Source organism: Bos mutus, chromosome 7 (assembly GCF_027580195.1).
Source record: "Bos mutus isolate GX-2022 chromosome 7, NWIPB_WYAK_1.1, whole genome shotgun sequence".
NCBI classification, from domain to species: Eukaryota; Metazoa; Chordata; class Mammalia; order Artiodactyla; family Bovidae; genus Bos; species Bos mutus.
In genome coordinates this window covers 46,147,242-46,155,778 of record NC_091623.1, presented here as the reverse complement: position 1 = coordinate 46,155,778, position 8,537 = coordinate 46,147,242, and positions in this window count along the sequence as shown.

The window sequence follows — 8,537 nt, the reverse complement described above, 5'->3', positions numbered from 1 at the left end:
GGCTCAGCATAAACTTTTATCATTGTTCAGTATTGGGTGGGATGTGGCGGTGCCAAAGGCAACACCTAATTAAGCTGCTGGTAAAGAGCCAGGTTTTTAAAACATAATAATATATTTTTTTTAATTTCAAAAAAAGAGCCAGACTTGTCACACCTTCCTGAGGACAAGGAGCCTCTTAGGTCTATTGACATAACTAAGGGGGTGCAGGTCAAGTGAATGGTTCCAGAACAAGCTAAGTCTTCTGCAAGGTGACTTCTGCCACCTCCCAGGCTAGAGGTCATGTCTCCCAACCCTGAGGGCTCTTGACTTCTATTGTTCTGACATTCTGTAGCTCTTAGATGCTCACTGCTGCTGCTGCTAAGTCACTTCAGTCGTGTCCGACTCTGTGCGACCCCATAGACGGCAGTGCACCGGGCTCCCCCGTCCCTGGGATTTTCCAGGCAAGAACACTGGAGTGGGTTGCCATTTCCTTCTCCAATGCATGAAAGTGAAAAGTGAAAGTGAAGTCGCTCAGTCGTGTCTGACTCTTAGCAACCCCATGGACTGCAGCCCACCAGGCTTCTCTGTCCATGGGATTTTCCAGGCAAGAGTACTGGAGTGGGGTGCCATTGCCTTCTCCAAGCCACTGGACCACAGGAGACAGCAGTTAGGGCTAGAGTCCCTAGTCTCTTCCTGCCTAGCCAAGAACGAATTCAATCGAGGAGGCAGAACGCAAAGAATAATGTAAAAAAGTTTATTGAAAAGAAAAGTACATGTGGAAAGGGGCATGGGCAAGCTCAGAGAGAGAGCTGTGCCTTTGGGAAGTTTAAATCCTTTATAAAGGGGCTGTTTTCTCCATCTGTGTCTTCCCTCAGGTCATCACCTTGTTTGTCCCTGCTGGTTAATTTGTCTCAGGACCCTCCCCTGGAGTGCGCATGTGCACCCTCGCCAAGATGGATCTTGAAATGAAGGCTTCTGGGAGGAGCAAGACTCATTACGGCCTGGAATTACCCTCTGACTTTTGACTCCAAGGAGCCTTTCTGCACAGGTGTAGCGTCTCCCTTATCAGGCAGGGTTTTTTCCTTTGTCCATGCCATGATTATTCCCTTAAGCTAAGAGACAAAGACTGGCTATTACCCTGTTTTTGTTGGCTATAAATTCTTCAACTGGAGCCCACCCATATCTCATCTCAGGGAATGCCAAGGGGAAGATTGTAGATGGCCAACCTGGAGCCCATCTATGTCCTACCTGAACACAAGAAGAAGATGTCTTTTATGCCTCAAATCCCTTTGGGCATCCTGAAATCACCTTTAGGTAACACAGGTATGTGTTCCTTCACCTAAAGAAGCAAGGACAAAAGGAATATCAAACTTGTCTAGAATTCTCCAAATTTTAATTAATTTCAAACTGTTAGAGCTTTTTCATTTACCAAATTTAGGATTAGTTTAAAAAGTGACAAATCAAAAAGAAAGCCATATTCCTCCATTCATTGTATTGAAGTAAAATATGCTAAGATAAAGATCTTTCAATGTATGGTCATTGTATTGAAGTAAAATATGCTAAGATAAAGATCTTTCGATTTATGGTCATTGTATACTTCTCAGGTTAAAGGAAGCACAGCCACTTGGAAGCACAAAGATTACTTTTAAAAAAGCAGTCTCAAAAGTTTTTGTTTTGGAGCCTGGTGGGCTACAGTCGGCAAAAGAATCAACCACGACTCAGCAAGTACACAACAAACACACATTCCTGACAGAAACTCTTAAGAAACTAGAAATAGGTGAGAAAATTCTCAGCCTAAACAAAGCAAAACAAAAAGCCTAGACCCTAGAGCTGAATTATAAAAGGTTTTAGGCAATAAAATGTCCCCAACAGTAGTGTGAACAGTGAACACACAAGAGGAGTAATTTTTAATACTCACTCAATAGAACAACTTTCTGGTTACGTTCATAAATTAAAGGAAATAATAATGTCCAGAAAATAAATATAGTATAAAATCTATTGATCACTTTATATCTAATTATGATCGTAAAAGTATAAAGGAATTTTTAAGAAAAAACATCTGCAAAAGATACAGTTTAAGCAGCCCCAATTAACCTAATTTTTCTTTGTTCCATAGTCTCAAAATAACTGATGATTAATGAATTTCACTTTAAGACATACTTTTCAAATTCAGCAAGATATTTTATGTTCAAATATAAGATTTTGTACTTTTCAAGCTAAAAAAGTCTGTACCTTGCAGTGAATACTTTGTTTCACTGATTTAGACATAAATAAAAACACAGTGTGTCTTTACCTGATTTAAAAAAAAGTATTTGTTTCTTGCATTCTAGATCCACAAATTCTTTTGTTTTGTTTTTTGTTGTTGTTCAATGAAAGGGCTGGGGAGAACAGTGGGGTTCTTGACTCTGTCACATGGGAGTCGTCCCTCACCGTTGTTTATTTTCAATCGTTCATTGGGTTCTGTAACCCTGTGCAAGAGCCAGAGCAACAACAGCAGAATTTGTGGGAGCTTCAGCGACTGGGTTCTGGGGTCTCCGCTCAACTTATTGGACCCCATACCTGCCGACTGCGCTTCACACAGAAAGCAGCATGTCTCAGCTCTTGAGACATATTGACATTTTCCTGCTTTCTCCTTCACGTATGGCTCTCCATCACCATGACACTATAAACCCGGACCTCCTTCTCCCCTCCCCAGAGGAGGATTCACAATTGCCTCCCTGTATTAAAGACTTATCCCTGGGGGTCCAGTGGTTAAGAATCCACCTGCAAATGCAGGAGCCTTGGTTTCGATCTCTGGTCCAGGAAGATCCCATGTGCTATGGAGCAACTAAGCCCAAGTGTCACAACTACTGAGCCTTGCCCAGCTCTACAAGAGAAGCCAGCCACTGCTCTGAGAAACCTGAGCAGCCGCAATGAAGAGTGGCCCTCGCTCACTGCAAGTAGACAAAGCCCTCACATAGCAGCGAAGACCCCGTACAGGCAAAAATAAAGAAATCTTAAAAAAAAAATTATTTCAACTGAGGGACAATATTATAAAGCTGTGCTGTCCGTTAGAAATAAATGGACTTTGATGGTGGTTCAGTAGCAAAGATTCTGCGCTCCCAATGAAGGGGAACCAGTTCAATCCCTGGTCAGGGAACTAGGTCCCACATGCAGCAACTAAGAGGCATGCCACAAGATGCCATGTGCCACAGCTAAGACCCGGCATAGCCAACTACATTTAAAAAGAAAGAAAGAAATGTAAGGTAGGCCACTAATATGGCTTAAAACTTCCTAGGGGCTTCCCAGGTGGCTCAGTGGTAAAGAATCTGCCTGTGAAGCAGGAGATGCGGGCTCAGTCCCTGGGTTGGGAAGATCCCCTGGAGAAGGAAATGGCAACCTGCTCCAGTATTCTTGCCTGAGAAATCCCATGGACAGAGGAACCTGATGGGCTACAATCCATGGGGTCACAAAGAGTTGGACACCACTGAGTGACTAAGCAGCAGCAGCAGGCAGGCACCACAAAAAGTAAAAAGGAACAGGTGGAATTCATTTCCTGATAGATTTCACTTAGCCTAAAATAGCCAGGATATTATGACTTCAACAACTAATGGAATTCTAAAAGAAAACACAGCAAAGATCTCAGAAATCTTCCAAATTCCAAGGTTTAAACTTGCGAGTAGCCTTTGTCGGGCATGAAAAATCAAACCCCTCAAGGACCTGAAAGTTATCTCATTGTGAGTAAACAGTAGACTGCTGTGCATTTGATGGTTCCACTCCCAGGCCTGGAGTCTACCCTATCGCAGGCTAATGTGACTAAATACTGCAGGAAGCTCAGAGGACATTCACACAATATGACTGACACACGCAAGCTGCCCTTCCATAGTGACCATGCAAGTGGTCCAAGCATCACCTGAAACCTCAAGAGATAGTGTTCTGAAAAAGTCATTAGAGGAAATCTGCCCTTGAACCTCGATGGAAATAGTTTCATCAGGCTCTGTAAATAACAAGCACAAAAGTAAGACTCTGGTGCAGACGGGAGGATCTGTGTTTTCCAGTTAAAAAGCCTATACCATCTTATCCTGACCAGTGGGTGTCCATTCCATTGGGAAACCTTAAATTGAGGAGTCTTGAAATTTTCTTGGACTCCAAAATCACTGCAGGTGGTGACTGCAGCCATGAAATTAAAAGACGCTTGCTCCTTGGAAGAAAAGCTATGACAAACTTAGACAGCATATTAAAAAGCTGAGACATCACTTTGCCTACAAAGGTCCGTTTAGTCAAAGCTATGGTTTTTCCAGTCGTCATGTATGATGTGAGAGTTGGACCATTAAGAAAGCTGAGCGCTAAAGAATTGGTGCTTTTGAACTGTGGTGTTGAAGAAAACTCTTGAGAGTCCCTTGGACTGCAAAGAGATCAAACCAGTCAATCCTAAAGGAAATGAGTCCTGAATATTTATTGGCAGGACTGATGCTGAAGCTGAAACTCCAATACTTTGGCCACCTGATGTGAAGAACTGACTCATTGGAAAAGACCCTGATGCTGGGAAAGATTGAGGACAGGAGGAGAAGGGGACAACTGAGGATGAGATGGTTGGATGGCATCACCAACCTGATGGACATGAGTCTGAGCAAGCTCCAGGAGTTGGTGATGGATAGGAAAGCCTAGCATGCTGCAGTCCATGGGGTCGCAAAGAGCTGGACACGACTGAGCAACTGAAGTGAACTGCCTTTCCTGAATAAACTCATTTCTGTAGTAAAATAACTGGCTATTTTAAACGTCGGCACCTTACCCCCAACTCTGTAACCATTGGATCAAGCTGATGACTGAGGCTTTGGACAGCTTCCACCCAAAAAGACAAGATTAATTTTCTGATTTCACGGCTTGTTTTTAGTCTTCACCCCGTTCATCTTGCCTATTATCATATTTTGACACCCTATATTAAATGGCTGAAAGTTTTCTCAGTATGCTCTTCCTCACCATCCTGCACTACAGATCTCCACGATTTTCTTCTGCCACTTAAGTAAGAAAACAACTCTCTTGTGTGTGTTTCACAGATCACAGCTACTCTTCTGGATAACAGCTGGGATTGTTGCACCTTCATTCCCCACCTGATTCTGCTGACAAAAATGTAATAACTATTCCTTTGAACAATTCAGAAGGTAGATGTTGAGGGTTGAATAGTTTCTCCCCAAAGAATCTGTTCAGATCCTAACCCCTGGCACCTGGAGATGTGACCTTATTCGGAAATAGGCTCTTTGCAGATATAATCATATTGCTTTGAGGTCATAGTTGATTTAGGATGGGCCCTAATGCAGTGAAGGTGTCCTTATGAGAAGAGGAAAGTATGGTCACAGACGCACAGAGGGAGACGGCCTTGTGAGGATGGCGGCAGATTGGAGCGATGCTGTTGTAAGCCAAGGAACTCCAAGGACTGCAAGCAGCCAGCTCAAAAGCTAGGAGAGAGGCCCAGAACAGTTCTCTCTCTCAGTCCCCGGAAGGATCCAGCCTGCTGACCCTTTGATTTCAACCTGAGGAAGTCAGAATGTTGGGTTGGCCAGAAGGTTTGCTGGGGCTTTCCCATAGCATCTTAAGGAAAAAACCCACATGAACTTCTTGCCCAACCCAATAAATAGCTGTAGGTTTAAGCCACCCGACTTGTGGACCTCTGTTACAGCATTCTGAGGAAATGAATCGAGGAGATTTCTTCCTTTAGGCCCCTCCTACTAGGTACACTTTCCTCACCTACTTAATCCCAAGTGTCATTTGGTTAAAAATTAGAACTTGATCTAAGATCAACAAAAGGCTTCTGCTGAGATCATTTACCACTGTATCAGCAAACCCAGCCTATCAAGAACGGAGCCAAATATTTGGGTTATCTTCCCTACGATAATCAGTGCGTTCCTCTTAGAGACGCCTCGGCCAGCCAGTTCAGAAAAGCTTTCTCATTAAGAGACAGGTGTGTGACATGTCTGCTGTGGGAAACAGTACTTGTGTTCCCATTCAAGCCCCTCCTTTTCTGGATTACTGTTTCTTTCTTTTAAGAAATAATTCCTTATTTGTGGCTGTGCTAGGGTCTTCGTGGCTGTGCAGGCTTTCCCTAGTTGCGGTGAGCACGGGCTGCTCTCCCGTTGGGTGCCCAGGCTTCGCATTGCAGTGGCTGCTCCTGCTGTGGAGTGCGGGCTGCAGGACACGCGGGCTTCTGTAGTTGTGGCTCCCGGGCTCCAGAGCGCAGACTCACTAGTTGGGTAGTTGCACCGCAGCAAGCGGGATCTTCCCGGACCAGGGACCAAATCTGTGTCTCTGGTATCGGCAGGCGGATTCTTTACCACTGAGCCAGCAGAGAAACCCTCTCTGTATTACTGCTTCTTCAGAGATCCAGCTTCTGCTCTGGAGGCCCCGCATATACCCGTTTCAATTTAATTCGCCTGTCTTGACTTCCTCGTTGTAGCCGCCCCGGGGAGTCTATGCTTTTGGAACACACTTCCTGCTGCACAAGATAATACTGCAGGTCAAGCAGAACAGTCTGACCAGAAGAAAGAAAAAAGCGGCTTAGATCTCTAGCACAGACCCCTAGCTGAGGTGGGACATGTTTTCTTTGCCTGGATTTGGTCAGCTAGGCTCCTGGCTTTGAGGCCCATGAGGGCAAGTTCTCAAGATGGCTCCCATCGATCCCCCACCACTCAGTATTTTCTGCCATGTGCATAAATCCCTCCGTTTGGAGCGGGCTGGACTTACTGCTTTTTGTTGCTGTTTGTTTAGTTTTCCCCTGCTGCACCGTGCAGCTTGCAGGGTCTTAGTTCCCTGACCAAGTGTCAAACCTGAGCCGCCTGCAGTGGAAGTCCAGAGTCCTAATCACTAGACCACCGGGAATTCCCTTGACTTGATTTTTTTTCCTTTTAATATTTTCATTCATTTATTTATTTGCTGCATCGGGTCTTAGTCGTGTTGTGTGAGATCTTTTGTTGTGGCACAAGGACTCTCTGGTTATGTATGGCACGCTGGTTCCAGAGTGCGCAGGCTCAGCAGTTGTAGCTCAAGGGCCCAACCGCTTCTCCACACTGGGATCTTAGTTCCCCAACCAGGGGCTGAACCTGTGTTCCCTGCACTGCAAGGTGGACCCTCAACCACTGGACCACCAGGGAAGTCCCTTGACTTGCTTTTAATAAATATCGCACAACAGAAGTGATGAGATACCACTTCCAAGATTAGGTTTCTAAGACTATGAATACCTACACCCCAAATTCGTAGCCTCCTTTGCAGTAAAGGAGGCCATCTATGCTGTGGGGGTTTCAAGGAAAGCTTTTCTTATCCTGATACAAGGGAGATGCAGCTGGCATCTTCCCCATTCTTTTCGTCTTGAATTTAGTCATTCTGCAATCAGAAGGCAAAAAGCCTGGCGATAAAGAGGACACACGAAAGATGGCAGAGCCAAAAAAGAAAGCCTGTGGTATTGTGGGGCAGGCGAAAAGACACCTGTATCTGCCTAGTTCCGGATTCTGGTGTTTTTGTTATGTAAAAAAATACATCCATGTGTTTAAGCCAAAAAAAAAAAAAGGACGATGACTTCCGTCTTGGGTGTCCTCTCTTGGAACACTTACCCTGGTGGAAGCCAACTGCTGTGTCATGAGGCAGCCTTGTGGAGTGAGTGAGCATGGAAGTAGATCTCTGACCCCAGTGGAGCCTTGAGCTGACCCCAGCCCAGGTTGCAGCCTCACAAGAGATCTTAAGCCCCAAATACCCTGCGTGAAACTGAGTAAAGGAAATTTCATTTAAAATGGAGTCAGGAAGCCAGAGCAGGGGCTCTCATGCACTACCGCTTGATATCAATTACAGATGCCAGCAGGAAGAGACCTACCTTGCATTCCCAGCAGGAAATTATCTCTACTTTACTACCCCAACAGGAGGAAGAAAGTTTTCTTCTTGCACAGTCACAGCCCAGACCATGAGAATGGTCACAACTCAGCCAACCAGAAAGCATCACTCCCCTGAACTCTTGCTGTCTTCCAATGGACTTTCCTTCAAACCCACCCCTCCCAAAGTCCCCCTTTTCTCTAAAAATAACATTCCTGTCCTTTGTTGGACTTGCCTTTAGTTTTTGTCCAGAATTGCAGCTCTCTGCTATTCCTGAATAAACCCATTTTGTTGGTAAAATAACTGGTTATTTTATGTTTAAGGTCAATGCCAGATAAGCCACTCCCAGATTCCTGACCCACAGAAACTGTGAAATAAGTGTTATTTTCAGCTGCTAAGTTTTGGGGTCATTTGTTACATACCAGTAGATAGCTAATACAGGACTTGCATGCATGAATGCAATTGTTGCTTCAATTGTGTCCAGCTCTTTGAGACCTCATAAACTGTAGCCCACCAGGCTCCTCTGTCCATAGGATTCTCCAAGCAAGAATACTGGAGTGGGTTGCCATTCACTTCTCCAGGGAATCTTCCGACCGAGGGATCTAACCCACATCTCTTATGTCTCCCGCATTGGCAGGCAAGGTTCTTTACCACTACCGCCACCTAGGAAGCCCCTTAGCTCCTTGAAGTCAAATATAAAAACAAGCCTGGTTTTGAACTCTGGT